This window comes from Apodemus sylvaticus, chromosome 16 (genome assembly GCF_947179515.1).
Source record: "Apodemus sylvaticus chromosome 16, mApoSyl1.1, whole genome shotgun sequence".
Lineage (NCBI taxonomy): Eukaryota > Metazoa > Chordata > Mammalia > Rodentia > Muridae > Apodemus > Apodemus sylvaticus.
Window position 1 is genome coordinate 85,896,111 of NC_067487.1, and position 17,269 is coordinate 85,913,379.

The window sequence follows — 17,269 nt, forward strand, 5'->3', positions numbered from 1 at the left end:
GAGTTTTCCCAGGCATGCCCCTTATCTTTTATGGCCGGTCTGTTTGTGGAATGGCTCAACCACAACCTTGCTTCAAGCTTGTCCAGCGTGCCCCGGCTCTAGTCTGCTTGCTGCCTCAATTATGGATTCTGAAAAGTCCCAACTCCCTTTAGTATCTTCTCTAAAACTAACCATGTAATTGGTCACAAAACAGGCAACAATCACTATCACCACTATGAGACCACCACAGACTAAGGCTGGTCTTCAATAGCAACAAAAACAACAGAAAGCCCAAATACATGTGGGAACTGAACAAGACCCTACTCAATGATTTCTTGGTCAAGGAAGGAATAAAGAAAGTAAAGACTTTTTAGAATTTAATGAAAATGAAGGCACATCATGCCAAAATTTATAGGACACAATGAAAGCAGTATAAAGAGGAAAATTCATAGCTCTCAGAGCCTCCAAAAAAGAAACTGGAGAGAACATACACTAGTAGCTTGACAGCACACCTGAAAGCTCTAGAACAAAAAGAAGCAAATACCCAAGAGGAGTAGACTGTAAGAAATAAACTCAAGGATGAAATCAACCAAGTAGAAACAAAAAGAGCTATATAAAGAGTCAACGAAATTAGCAGCTGGTTCTTGGAGAAAATCTACAAGATAGATAAACCTTTAGACAGACTAACCAGAGGGCACAGAGACAGTATCCAAATTAATAAAATCAGAAATGAAAAGGGAGGCATAACAACAGAAACTGAGGAAATTAAATTATCAGATCCTTCTATAAAAGCCTATACTCAACAAAACTGGAAAATCTGGATGAAATGGGCAATTTCTAGACAGATACCAACTACCAGACTTAAATCAGGATCAGATTAAACCATCTAAATAGTCCCATAACTCCTAAAGAAATAGCAGCAGTCATTAAAAGTCTCCCAACCGGAAAAAAAAAAAAAAGCCTAGGACAAGATGGTTTTAGTACAGAATTCTATCAGACCTTCAGAAAAGACCTAATACCAAATCTTTTCAAACTATTCCAAAAAATAGAAAGAGAAGGAACACTACCCAATTCATTTTATGAATCCACAATTACATTTATACCTAAACCACACAAAAGCCCAACAAAGAAATTGATCTTTAGACCAATTTTCCTTATGAATATTGATGCAAAAGTACTCAATAAAATTCCCTAAAACCAAATCAAAGAACACATCAAAAGGATCATTCACTACAATCAAATAGACTTCATCCCAGGGATATAGGGATGATTCAGTATATGGAAACCCATCAAGGTAATCCATAAAATAAACAACCTCAAAGAAAAAATACATGATCATCTTATTAGATACTGAGAAAGCATTTGACTAAATTCAACACCACTTCATGGTAAAGGACTTGGAAAGATCAGGAATTCAAGGCCCATACATAAACATAGTAAAATCAATATACAGCAAACCAACAGCCAACATCGAACTAAATGGAGAGAAACTTGAAGCAATCCCTCTAAAATCAGGGACTAAATAAGACTGCTGCTCTATCCCTATTCATTCAATATAGTACTATTTATCTATTCAATGAAGTCCTAGCCAGAGCAATTCAACAAAAGGTCAAAGGGATACAAATTGGAAAGAAAGAAGTCAAAATATTACTCTTTTCAGATGATATGATAGTACACTTAAGTGACCCCAAAATTTCCACCAGAGACCTCCTAAACCCGATAAACAACTTCAGCAAAGTGACTGGTTATAAAATTAACTCAAACAAATCAATGGTCTTTCTCTATTCAAAGGATAAAAAGGCTGAGAAAGAAATTAGAGAAACAACTTCCTTCACAATAGTCACAAATGATATAAAATACCTTGATGTGACTCTAACTAAACAAGTGAAAGATCTCTATGACCAGAACTTCAAGGCTCTGAAGAAAGAAATTGAAGATCTCAGAAGATGGAAAGATCTCCCACGCTCATGGATTGGCAGGATTAAAATAGTAAAAATGGCCAACTTGCTGAAAGCAATCTACAGATTCAATGCAATCCCCATCAAAATTTCAGCTCAATTCTTCAGAGTTAGAAAGAGCAATTTGCAAATTTATTTGGAATAACAAAAATACCCAGGATAGCAAAAACTATTCTCAACAATAAAAGAACCTCTTGGGGAATCACCATCCCTGACCTCAAGCTGTACTACCAAGAAAGGGTGATTAAAACTGCATGGTATTACTACAGTGACAGGCAAGCAGACAAATGTAATAGAATTGAAGACCCAGAAATGAACTCACACATCTATAGTAACTTGATCCTTGACAAAGGAGCTAAAACTATCCAGGGGAAAAAAGATAGCGTTTTCAGCAAATGGTGCTGGTTCAAATAGCAGTCAACATGTAGAATGCAAATTGATCATTCTTATCTCTCTGTACAAAACTCAAGTCCAAGTGGATCAAGGACCTCCACTTAAAACCAGATACACTGAATCTAATAGAAGAGAAAGTGGGGAAAAGTCTCAAACACATGGCACTCACAGGGGAAAAGTTCCTGAACAGAACACCAATGGTTTATGCTCTAAGATCAAGAATTGACAAATGGGACCTCATAAAATTGCAAAGCTTCTGTAAGGCAAAGGACACTGTCAATAGGACAAACCAGCAACCAAGAGATTGGGAAAAGATCTTTATCAATCCTAATCTGATAAAGGGCTAATATCTAATACAAAGAACTCAAGAAATTAGATGCCAGACAATCAAATAACCTTATTAAAAATGGGTACAGAGCTTATATGTTTTTAGGTATGACCTTCAGTATGACCTAGTAGGGGCTTGTCCACGGGGAAAGCCGACTCTTCCTCGTTAATCTCTGTAGCTCTTGATCTAGGCGTGGGGCCCCGTGAGATTTTCCTCATTCACAGGTCAACTCGTATTGTCAATGTTCAAATTCTGTTTAGGCTACAATATTGCTGAATATTGAGTGTGGCCTCCCTGTAAGATATGGACAAGTTAATGGCCTGATCCACTGGCTGTTACAATGCTTCTAGCCCCTCTTCTCCATTTTCCTTCATTTGGGTTAGGGTTGCTTTGTGCTGGGTGCATTGCTTGAAGCTGGGCACCTGCAGTCAGTTGCTCTTTGTATTTTTACTAATCAGGGCTTTCTGTCATGGCTACAAAAAGAAGCTTCTTTGATGAGGGGTGACAACTCCAGCTAGTGAGCATAAGGGTAAGTGTTTCAAATGCAGCTAGAGATTATCCAGTGTAGGGAAGGGGCTAAGCTTGAAAATGCTAACTATTTAAACTTTAGTTCTTAGTATTATTTTAATAGTTACAATTGATTCCAGGAAACAGGCTTTGTGTTTGCCATTTCACAAGCACTAACTCAGAAAAACCCCATAACAAGCTGGAAGGCACATCTTATCATCACCTCCAGGTAAGGAACTGGAGCATATCTCTTTGTTGCCGTTTTCCCCCCTGAAAATATGATAGGCAAGCATTTTGTAGGGTTTTGTTTGTTTGTGTTAAGATACAAGCCTTGCTTTGCAATAATACATGCCCTCAGGAAGATGCTGGGAGGGAAGAAGTTAGATAAACAAAACCAAAACAACAACATCAAATCCTGACTTGCTATTTAAGGAACAGAATCATATTTAGGACAACCAACATATGACCATGAGGATTTCTCATCATCTCAGCTTCTAAACAGGTCAAGTAAAGAATTTATTTTCTGGATGAAGAAGCATACCATGTAGTCTATCAAATCTAATCTTCTTATACATGCCTGCTCAGCCAAAGACCACATCTCTAAGCTCTCTTTTGCTCCTAGATATACAGCACGTGACTCAGTTCCCGGCTGTGGACTGTGGCAGTAGCAACATGTATGCCTTCCAGGCGTGGGCTCTGCCACGTGCCTTCTTCTTTTGAAGTGGCTACAACTCATGGTGGGACTCAGGTTCATCCATGTGGATAAGTAAACTGAAGAACCAAACTGCATCCACCTTATGCTTATGTCATCTTATAGTAAAGACAAACCAAGTTCATTCCTGTTTATGACTAAGCTTCTGTTTTTCAAAGATTGGGCTAAGCCACACCTATGACCTTAACTACAAATTAATCTGTATCTCCTGCTCCAGGAATGGTAATAATGTCTTTGTTTCAGGAGGCCATTATTGCCAACTTGTTATGCTTATGTCCTGCTCCTGTAACCTTGCCTATTTTGTAAGCCGAATCCCCCCCTTGGAAACCTCCTATCCCTGAGCTACAAAAACCTTGTCTTTTTCATGTCCAGGGTTTCTCTCCAAAATGCTGATATTGAATGAAATAGTTATCTGGCCAGAACCAGTGCACCTCTAAAATAAAGCTTGTTTTAATGAAATAATCATGTCTTTCTCTTACAATTTTCAGGTTTAAAAGAAACATTCTGGAACATGGGAGAGTGCCAATAGGATTGCAATCTGGATCTTTTGGAATCTTGAAGTACAGAGGCAGGCCAGTCTAGGCTGAGGATCATATGAGATTGTACATCTATCATCCTTAAACCACTGCATTTGGTGAGTTTTTGTTACAATAGATAAACTTTTCCTTTACATAGAATTACAAGGTTCTACTAAATTAGACAAAGATATAGCTCATCCTTCAGCTTTCTGCTCCAGGGGTTCTCTGATTTCCAGGACATGCTGGTGTGACTTACTTGAACCCAAAGTTACACTGACACTCCTTACGGACTTAAGGATGATCTAGAGCTTGACATGGGAAGTATCTATGGGAATTTGTTCTATTTACCCCAGAGGATGTCCCTTAATGTCAGCAGAGACTTTGTGTCCATCCAAGAGTGTTAAAGGAACCTCATTCTCAATACAAGAGGAGCAGTCAGATACAGCAGGCTGTGGTACCCATTGTTAACCCCCATGCCTCTCCTGTCTTGTTAGCAGAAGCTGGTTTTATTCAGGATCAACATATCCATATGTTGTTGTTGAGTAACAAAATACCTCAAACCTTATGGCATAAGATAACCATTATTTGATTATGTTCATAGATTTCAGAGCTGGAGTTCAGACCAACTACACCAGAACGACTTGTCTGTGTGAAGATTCACCTTGGAAGGAAGAAATGGAAAAGGCTATAATCACCTAAGAGTTTCTAACTGTACAAATAGCACCTTGGATACTCAAAAGCTGGGCTCATCAGGATCTGATGACTAGGGTACTCACATGTTCTTCCAAGTGGCCTCAAGAGAGCCAGACTTATCAGTCTTCACAAAGATGACATCCTACTGATAAAGCAGAAGCAGCATGGCGTTGCATCATTGCCTCAGAACCCAGGCAGCATAACTGGCCCTGTGTTCTACTGATCAAAGCAGTCACACACCTGCCAGATGATTATAGATGTAAATACAATCATTTCTCCTCATGGAAGGAGCATCAGAAAGGCTGCCATACAGCCATCAGGCTGCTAAGCCAGCCTTCACAGAGAGGAGCTGAGTCCCAGTCAGGGAGGTGGCTAAACAATTGCTATGGTCTAGATAGGACTTGAGTGTGTTTCTCAAAGAGTCCTGTATACAATGTTTGTTTGCATATGTTATCACCCTCAGCTAACATTTCACTTAGAAGTTGTACTTAGGAAAAATATAGGAAATATTCCTAGTATCTTCCTTATAACCATTCAGGAGTTGTTTAACAACAAATGTCCTCTCCAACTGGAATAAGGTAAATTAATAAAATAAATAAGGTAAAAAAGGTCCTTGAAATTAGGAAGTCCAAGAACACAAAATAGTTTTGGAAAGAGCTGGATGGATCCGGATGCAGAAAATACATCACCAGAAACATCTGTTCTTCCCTTTAGCTCTCCCTTTCTTAGATTGTTTCATTCTGAGTTTCTGTCCCCATAAAAACTAAGGGCTTTCTAACAACATACAGTTGAATGCAGACAATGCAAAGACACTGTCTTATATTATTTAAAACCAGCAGAAATCACAGGATCAACATGGACATGTGACAAAATTTGGATTATGTGCACATGCTTTTTTTTAAGGACAATGAATATTGGGCTTTCCTGGGGCTTCTGGCAGGAGAGTTAATCTGCATCATAGTACTTGAAATAATACTAAATAAAGGATCTGTGTAATGACTACTAGCCATTCAATTACTAGCTTTACTATTCTGACCACTGTGTTAACTGCATTCAACTGACTCTTCACCCACAGATTTTCAAAATACATTTTGAATTTCTAAAACAACTTTTATTTTTAATGAGCATTTTCTATTATTTTATATCTACTATATTTATATATTATATAAATATAATATACATACTCCATGTAGTAAATACTAAATACACTATATATAATATATAAGTAATATATAAATATATATAATCATATTATATATAAATATTATATATTTAAAATGTAGATGCCAAAACCTTACTCTATGCAAGAACATTCTAGAGTACACCTCTCTGAGATAATGCTGTGGCCCTGACATTTTGAGGAGAGAGAAAGTATTTCATAGTCATATGTTTGGAACATTAGGTTAAAGAGATTTTTCTCCTTTTAAAGCTTTTTATTATAAAATATACAAAAACACTGAGAGTGTAATACAAAAGAACACCCACACATCCAGCACTGAATTGCAACAGTTGTTAGCATTTGCTGTGTTTGCTTTCCTGTTCATGTCTCTGACAGGGATAAGCTGAGGCTCTGCAGGCATCACGAACTCACCTCATTACACTTTGTCTCTGCCTCTGAGCACACAACTGCTAAAACATTCTTATGTAACTCCAAAAGCATGATCGTGCTTCAGGAAATTAGCAAGAAGTTTTCCTGATAATTGTTACTTTTTACTGATTCTTTGCGAGTTTCACATCTTGTACCCCAGTTCTACTCATCTCCCCATCCCCTCTCATCTGCCCTTGCAACTCCCTCCAAAAGAAAATAAAAACCCCAACAACAACAACAAAACAAAGCATAGAAAACATCTCATGAAATCTGTAGTGTGTCACAGTGTGTCCCACAGAATAACAGTCTGCACATATCATCACTTGCAAATGTTCATTGCAATGAAGTCATTGGTATGGTCTGAAGCCTCTGGCTTCTCCCGATGACCGTGCAGTTGTCCTGTGTCGTGGATATCCTGGAGCTTTGAATCTGCCCAGCAGTACATAGGTGAGGTAGATGTTGATCCAGCTCAAGCCTGGATCTGTGCCTGGGTGGTAGCTGAGCTGGTCAGCTTCCCAGCTCTCCCACATGCACACCACCAGGGCAAGTTTTCCAGCACCACCCCAGTTAGATCACCCAATGCCACAGCTGGCAAGGCATGGGACCGACTCACCTGAGTAAACACACCTTTACTGCTTTACTGTGCTGCCTAGGAGAGGTACAGGGCCAGCTCTCCATACTGCTGTAGCCACTGAGGACGAAGTCATCTCGGCACAGCCACTGGATATCTGTATCGTCTCTGGAGGCAGCTCAGACCAGGGATGTCTGCATAGTCTTCAGTGGTAATATGAGCCAGGGACATTGACACTGACCCCGGCTGCTGTATGGCCACAGACCCAGTCATGTCCCAGCACAGGCTGGGACTCGACCATGGGGGCAGGGCAGGCCACTCATCACAGGCCACCCTTCTCCACACTCTTGTCCCCAGAGTCACCTCTCTTCGTAATACTCAAACTGTTCCACCTCTCCTTCTCTCTCATCTGTCAACCACATTCTCATTCACTGTAGTGGCTCCTGCTGCAGGGGACCCATGAGGCTGGATGGTGGTCTCTGGGTGTCTTCAACTCTCAAGCCATGACTAATAACTTTTATACTCAGTTCACAGACACATGTTCTCTGTTGCCAATATAGCTTGAATTTTTTTCCTTTGAACTCAAATCTAATTGCAATTCATCCACTTAATTATATTGTTTTATTCAAAAAAAATCATTTGACCTCTTAAAAAATGATGCTATCTATTTAAAGGATCTAGTTATCTTGTGAGTCTTTTAAAAATCTTTCTTTTATATTGACCTGTTTTGAGTGTGTGTGTGTGTACCTATGTGTACGCGTTTGTAAATAGGCACTTATACAGTGTACCAAGGACCTTCTGTGGAGGACAGAGGACATCTTTCAGGAGTTAGCTCTTTCCTTTCACAATATAAGTAGAAGACACAGAATTCAGGTCACCAGGCTTCATAATAAGCACTTAACCCACTAACCCATCGCACCAACCCAACAGCACATTCACTTGTTGCTAAAACATCAGCTTGCACCTTGGCATGGGCACACCAGACAAATCATTTAGTAAACACTGGGAATATCTATAAAGCATATAAACATATCCTACTAAGAACTACATTTATGGAACTCAGAGGCAGCCTAGGACTAGAGCCTTCCAGTGTCTGTCTGCAGCTGGAGATGATTCTCTGCCACAGGGCTCCATATCAGATTTCCCTCTGTCTCCAGAGCTGATCCTGGGCCACAGAGCTACATACACAGATACCTCCAGGAGAGAGCTGTTCTCCTAGGAGTGCCTACACACCTAAGAGCACAGAGCTGACACTGTACCACAGCTCTCCATTCCTAAATTCCTAGCAGAGAGAACTGGTCTCTCAGGAGTACTGACATACAGGTTTGCAGGTCAGACAAGCCACAGTCAAAGACAGCAAGACCAGCTAACATCAGAGATAACCAAATGGCAAAAGACAAGCACAAGAACACAAGCAACAGAAAACAAGAATATTTGGCATCATCAGAACCCAGTTCTCTACCTCCAGCCAGACCTGTTTACCCCAACACACCAGGAAAGCAAGACTCTATTTTAAAATCACATCTCATGATGATGATAGAGGACTTCAAGAAGGACATAAATAACTCCCTTAAAGAAATACAGAAGAACACATGTAAACAACTTGAAGCCCTTAAAGAAGGAACAGAAAAATCCCTTAAAGAGTTACAGGAAAACACAACCAAACTGGTGAAGACATTGAACAAAATCATACAGGATTTAAAAAGGGAAGTAGAAACAATAAAGAAATCACAAAGGGAGAAAACCCTGGAGATAGAAAACCTAGGAAAGAAATCAGGAATCATAGATGCAAGCATCACCAACAGAAAGAAGAGATAGAAAAGAGAATCTCAGGTGCAGAAGATGCCATAGAAAACATTGACAGAACAGTCCAAGAAAATGCAAAAAGCTCCTAATTCAAAACATCCAGGAAATCGGGGACACAATGAAAAGACCAAACCTAAGGATAATAGATATAGAAGAGAGTGAAGATTTCCAATTTAAAGGGCCAGTAAATATCTCCAACAAAATTATAGAAGAAAACTTCCCTATCCTATAGAAAGAGATGCCCTTGAACATTGCCATCTGGTTGTCTCTGGTGTTAGCTGGTCTTGCTAACTTTGACTGTAATTTGTATGCTTTATAGATATTCCCAGTGTTTATTAAATGACTTGTGACTACAGAACTCCAAATAGATTGGAACAAACAAGAAATTCCTCCTGCCACATAATAATCAAAACACCAAATGCACTAAACGAAGAAAGAATACTAAAAGCAGTAAGGGAAAAAGGTCAAGGAAAATAAATAAAAATAAAAAAAAAAAATAGCCAAACTATCAGAATTAGACAAAACTTCTTGGCAGAGACTATGAAAACTAGAAGATCCTGGGCAGATCTCATACAGATCCTAAGAGAACACAAATGCCAATGCTCGCTATGATACCCAGCAAAACTCTCAACTACCATAGATGGAGAAACAAAATATTCCATGACAAAACCAAATTTACACAATATCTTGCCACAAATCCAGTTCTATAAAGGATAATAGATGGAAAACATCAACACAAGGAGGGAAACTACACCCTAGAAAAAGCAAGACAGTAATCTTCTTTCAACAAATCCAAAAGAAGATAACCACACAAACATAAAAATAACATAAAAAATAACAGAAAGCACTAATCACTATTCCTTGATATCTCTTAACATCAATGGACTCAATTCCCCAATAAAAAGACATAGACTAACGGACTGGATACATAAACAGGACTCAGCATTGTGCTGCATACAGGAAATGTGCCTCAGTATCAAAGACAATCACTACCTCAAAGTCAAGGCCTGGAAAACAATTTTCCAAGCAAATGGTCCCAGGAAACAAGCTGGAGTAGATAAAATCAACTTTCAACCAAAAGTCATCAAAAAAGATAAGGAAGGATACTTCATACTCATCAAAGGAAAAATCTACCACAAACTATCAATTCTGAATATCTATGCTCTAAATGCAAGGTACCCACAGTCATAAAAGAAACTTTACTAAAGCTCAAAGCACACATTGCACCTCACATAATAACTGTGGGGGACTTAAACACCCCACTCTCACCAATGGACAGATCATGGAAACACAACTAAACAGACACACAGTAAAAATGACAGAAGTTATGGAACTTATGGATCTAAGAGATATCTATAGAACATTTCATCTTAAATCAAAAGAATATACCTTCTTCTCAACACCTCATGGTTCCTTCTCCAAAACTGACCATATAATAGGTCACAGAAGAGGCTTCAACAGACATAAGAAGATTGAAATAATCCCATGCATCCTATCAGATCACCATGGATTAAAGCTGGTCTTCAATAGCAACACAAACAAGAGAAAGCCCAAATACATGTGGGAACTGAACAAGACCCTACTCAATGATTTCTTGGTCAAGGAATAAATAAAGAAATTAAAGACCTTTTATAATTTAATGAAAATGAAGCCACAGCATACCCTATGGGACACAAAGAAAGCAGTGCTAAGAGGAAAACTCATAGCTCTGAGTGCCTCCAAAAAGAAACTGGAGAGAACATACACTAGCAGCTTGACAGCAAGCACATCTGAAAGCTCTAGAACAAAAAGAAGCAAATATACCCAAGAGCAGTAGACAGCAGGAAATAATCAAACTCAGGGCTGAAATCAACCAAGTAGAAACAAACAAACAAACAAACAAAAAGTTAAACAAAGAATCAGCCAATCTAGGGGCTGGTTCTTCAAGAAAATCAATAAGATAGATAAACCCTTAACTAAATTAACCAGGGGGCACAGAGACAATAACCAAACTAACAAAATCAGAAATGAAAAGGTAGACATAACAACAGATACTGAGGAAATACAAAAAAAAAAAATTGTCAGATCCCATTACTAAAGCCTTTACTCAACAAAACTGGAAAATCTGAATGAAATGGACAATTTCTTAGACAAATACCAGGTACCAAAGCTAAATCAAGCTCAGATAAACTATCTAAACAGTTCCATAACCACTAATAAAATAGAAGCAGTTATCAAATGTCTTCCAACCAAGAAAAGCCAAGGACCAGATGGGTTTAGTGCTTAGTTTTATCAGACCTTCAAAGAAGACCTAATACCAATACTCTCCAAACTATTCCACAAAATAGAAACAGAAGGAATATTCCACAATTTGTTTTATGAAGCCACAATTTCTCTGATACCAAAACCACACAAAGGCCCTACAAAAAAAAGGAGAGCTTCAGACCAATTTCCCTTATGAATATCAAAGCAAAAATACTCAAAAAAAAAAAAAATCCTCACAAACTGAATCCAAGAACACATCAAAATGATCATTCACCACGATCACGTAGGCTTCATCCCAGGGATACAGGAATGGTTCAATATAAGGAAATCCATCAATGTAATCCACTACATAAACAAACTCAAGGGAAAAAAAAAAACACATGATCATTAGATGCTGAGAAAGCATTTGACAAAACCCAACACCCCTTCATGATAAAAGTCATAGAAAGTTCAGGAATTCAAGGCCCATACCTAAACAAAGTAAAAGCAATATATAGCAAACCAGTAGCCAACATCAAACTAAATGGAGTTCAGAAACATGAAGCAAACCCATTAAAATCAGGGACTAGACAAGGTTGTCCACTGTCTCCATACCTATTCAATATAGTACTCAATGTCCTAACCAGAGGAATTAGATAACAAAAGAGGTCAAAGGATACAAATTAGAAGGGAAAAAGTCAAAATATTACTATTTGTAGATGATATGATAGTATAGTTAAGTGACTCCAAAAATTCCACCAAAAAACTCCTAAAGCTGATAAACAACTCAGCAAGTGGCTGGATATAAAATCAACTCAAACAAATCAATGGCCTCCCTGTACTCAAAAAACACAAAGACTGAGAAAGAACTTAGAGAAACAACTCCCTTCACAATAGTCACAAATAATATAGCAATATATAGCAAACCAGTAGCCAACAGTTTAGTGTGACTCTAAACAAGGGAAAGATCTGTATGACAAGAATTTTAAGTCTCTGAGGAAAGAAATCTTAGGCGATCTCAGAAGCTGGAAAGATATCCCATGCTCACGGATTGTCAGGATTAATATAGTAAAAATGGCCATCCTGCCAAAAGCAATCTACAGATTCAAACCAATCCCCACCAAAATTCCAACTCAATTCTTCATAGAGTTAGAAAGAACAATTCTCAAATTCATCTGGAATAACAAAAAACCCAGGATAGCGAAAATTATTCTCAACAATAAAAGAACTTCAGGGGGGAAAATCACCATCCTGACTCTCAAGCTATATTAGAGAGCAAAAGTGATAAAAACTTCATGGTTGTTGGTACAGTAACAGGCAGGTAGATCAATAGAATAAAATTGAAGACCCAGAAATGAACCCACACACCTATGGTGACTTGATCTTTGACAAAGGGACTAAAACCATTCAGTGGACAATGATATAGCCTTTCCAACAAATGGTGCTGGTTCAACTGGTGGTTAGCAGAGGAAGAATGCAAATCGATCCATTCTTATCTCCTTGTACAAAGATCAAGTCCAAGTGGATCAAGGACCTCCACATAAAACCAGACACACTGAAACTAATAGAAACGAAAGTGAGGAAGAGCCTCAAGCACATGGGAACATGAGAAAATTTCCTGAACAGCACACCAAAAGATCAAGAATTGACAAATGGGACCTCATAAAATTACAAAGCTTCTGTAATCCAATACATATAAAGAACTTAAGAAATTAGACTCCGGAGAAGAAAATAACCCTATTAAAAATGGGGTACAGAGTTAAACAAAGAAGTTTCAACTGAGGAATATTGAATGGTTGAGAAGCACCTAAAGAAATGTTCAGCATGGTTAATCATCAGAGAAATGCAAATCAAAGCAACACTGAGATTCCACCTCTCACCAGTCAGAAAGGCTAAGATCAAAAACTCAGGTAACAACAGATGCTGGTATGGATGTAGAGAAAGATGAACAATCCTCCATTGCTGGTGGGATTGTGCACTGGTATATCCACTCTGGAAATCAGTTTGGTGGTACATCAGAAAATTAGGCATAGTACTACTGGAGGATCATGCTATACCGCTCCTGGGCATATACCCAGAAAATGCTGCAACATGTAATAAGGACACATGCTCCATTATGTTCATAGCAGCCTAATTTATAGTAGTTGGAATCTGGAAAAAATCCAGATGTCCTTCAACAGAAGAATGGATACAGAAAATGTGGTATTTACACAATGGAATACTAATCAGCTACTAAAAACAATGAATTCATGAAATTCTTAGGCAAATGGATGGAACTAGAAAATATCATTCTGAGTCGGGTAACCCAATCACAAAAGAACACATACATGGTATGTATTCACTAATAAGTGGATATTAGCCCAGAAGCTTGGAATACCCAAGATACAATTCACAGACCAAACTAAGCTCAAGAAGAAGGAAGACCAAAGTATGGCTACTTTTGTCCTTGTTGGAAGTGGGAACAAAATACCCAAGGGAGGAGATACATAGACAAAGTGTGGAATAGAGACTGAAGGAAAGACCATCAAGAGACTGCCCTACCTGTGGTTCCATCCCATATACAGTCATCAAACCCAGACACTATTGTGGATGCCAATAAGTGCTTGCTATAAGGAGCCTGACATAGCTGTCTTCTGAGAGGATCTGTCAGTATATGACAAATGAGGTGGGTGCTCTCAGCCAACCATTGGACTGAGAACAAGATCACCAATGGAGGAGGTAGAGAAAGGACCCAAAAAGCTGAAGGAGCTTACAACCGCAGAGGAGGAGCAATGTATGAACCACCCAGTACCCCCTTGAGCTCCCAGAGAAACCAAAGAGTACACATTGAGGGACCCATGGCTCCAGCTGCATGTGTAGTAGAGGATGGCCTTGTTTGACATCAAAGGGAGGAGAGGCCCTTGGTCCTTAGAAGGCTCAATGCCCCAGTATAGGTGAATACCAGGACAGGGAAGTAGGAGTGGGTGGGTTGGTGAGCATAGGGAGGCAGAGTGGGATAGGGTACGTTTGGAGGGGAAACCAGGAAAGGGGACAACATTTGAAAGGTATATACAGAAAATATCCAATAAAAAAAAGAAAAAACATGCACTTTGGGGCTAAAGAATAAAAAATGGGGTACAGAGCTAAACAAAGAATTTTTAACTGAAGAATATTGAATGGTCAAGAAGCATCTAAAGAAATGTTCAACATCCTTAGTCATCAGGGAAATGTAAATCAAAACAACCCTGACATTATTCCTTACACCAGCCAGAATGGCTAAGATCAAAAACACACGTGATAGCAGATCCTGCCTAGAATGTGGAGAAAGAACACTCCTCCATTGCTGGTGGGATTGTAAGGTGGTACAATCACTCTGGAAATCAGTTTGGTGGCTGCTCAAAAAAATTGGTCATAGTACTTCCTGAGGACCCAGCTATACCACTCCTGGCCATATACCCAGAAGATGCTCCAAGATGTAACAAGAACACATGCTCCAGTATGTTCATAGCAGCCTTATTTATAATAACCAGAAGTTGGAATGAACCCAGATTTTGCCCAACAGAGGAATGGATACAGAAAATGTGGTGCATTTACACAACTGAGTACTACTCAGCTATTAAAAATGATGAACTCATGAAATTCCTAGGCAAATGGATGGAACTAAAAAATATCCTGAGTGAGGTAACCCAATCACAAAGAACACACATGGTATGCACTCACTGATAATTGGAAATTAGTCCAGAATCTCAAATACCCAAGATACAATTCACAGACCACATGAAGCTCAAGAAGAAGGAGGATGAAAGTGTGGGTGCTTTGATTCTTCTGAGAAGGGGAACAAAATACTTACTGGAGTAATTATGGAGATAAAGTGTAGAGACTGAAGGAAAGGTCCTCTGGAGACGGTCTCACCTGGGGATTCATTCTATATTCAGTCACCAAACCCTGGCACTATGGATGCTAAGAAATTGCTGAATGGTGCCTGATATGGCTGTCTCCTGAGAGGCCCTGCCAGAGCCTTGAAATACAGAGGAGAATTCTCACAACCAACCATTGGACTGAGCACAGGGTCACCAATAGAGGAGTTAGAGAAATGACTGAAGGAGCTGAAGGTGTTTGCAACCTCAGAGGAAAAACAACAAAAGCAACCAACCAGACTCCCCAGAGCTCCGAGGACTAAACCATCAACCAAGGAATATACATGGCTCCAGCTGCATACGTAGTGGAGGATTGCTGTGTCAGGCATCAATGTGGGGAGAGGTCTTTGGTCCTATGAAGTCTTGAAAGATGCCCCAGAGTAGGGGAATTGAGGGCAGGGAGGTGAGAGTGGTGCAGGAACACCCTCATAGAAGCAGGGCGAGGGGGGATGGGAGAGGTTTCTGAGAGGGGTGGACACCAGGAAAGGGGATAACATTTGAAATGTAAATAAAGAAAACAACCAATAAAAAAAGGGAAAAAAAGACATGAGATTTCTAGTGTCCCCTCCTCCCTCTCTCTGCCATCTACTCTCAGATCAATACACAGTTCTCAACGTCTTGCCCCCACCCCTGAACTCCTGCTTCATGAACTTTCACCCTCTAAAATTGTAAGTCAAATTAAGTGTGTTCATTTATAACCTGGCTTGGTCTTGGTGTTTTATACAGAATAGAAAAGTAGCACAGTAAGACAGATACCCTCATTTTTTTGTACATCTGTGTGGTTTACTTCACAAGAGCTATCAATGTTTTGTTTTGAGTTTGTAGGAAATCCAGACTGGTGAATATTTTTCAAATCTCCCTGTAGTAGTGTAGCACTCAGCCTCCACCAGCTCACCAAACTAATGATGGTAGTGTTTAAGTTTTGGAGGGGTGTGGTATCTGGAAATCTGCTTAAAAGCAGCCTGCTACTCAGTACAGAGGGCTTGGAGTCCCCAAAGTTTTGAAGAGACACTTGAAACTGCCTCAGAATACAGGACGCAGAAGAAAAGTCACTGTGTTCTGATTTCACAAGCACCACTGGGTGTCACTAGTAGACTAAAGTTAGAAACATTGGATAGTACCATGACACACACACACACACACACACACACACACACACACACACACCAAGATGGGGAAAAATGTAAATCACGTCCAAGAAGCAGAGAGTCCCTCAAGATGGCCACAGGCAGAACTTAGAGGGAGCAGCAGGAGCCTCAAATTCTGCTCAGCTGTAAAGACTTTCACACAGACTTAGGGATGTGCTACTACCTAGTGTACATGCCGGTGCACACATGATTTTGTGTGTTCATATGTTTGCACCTGGTACGTAGAGAGAGGTGATTGATTCTATTATCCACTACAACTTTCCAAGCATTTAATATTAATACTTTCATCGAGGTATAAGAAAAGTTTCTCTTTATATAGGTGTGTTTACGGGAGTGTTGAGTTGGAAACAGATTGAAAGACAATGGACCTAAACTATGTATCCCTTTAAAAAATATCAGATTCTGGGCTGGTGAGATGGCTCAGTGGTTAAGAACACTCACTGATCTAAGGAACCTGGGTTCAATTCCTAGCATCCTTATGGAAGCTCCCAACATCTGTAACTACAGTCCCAACTATATGTCCTCCTTTGGCCTCCTCAGGAATCAGAAACATATATAGTACACTGAAATACATGCAGACAAAAGACTCATATATATATAATGAATTAAAAAATTAAAAAAGTCAGATTTGGCTAAGCAAACAAAAAAATATTTTATTTCTAACTGAAATCCTCATTTAATCATTTGGTGACACAAGCTGGATGTGTGCTCTATGTTTCACAAACAGAACTGGGCACAGGGTCTGAAGAGAGGTTCTCTCTTCTAGGAGTTCATGCAGAGGACTCAGGTTCAGTCTCAAAACACACATAGTTGCTTAAAAACACTTGTAATTCTGGTTTCGGAGGCTCTAATGCTCTCTTCTGACCTCTGACGATGTCTACATGCATGTGGGTCACAAAAATATATATACAGGTATACAAACAGACATAAAAATAAATATTTTCAGAAT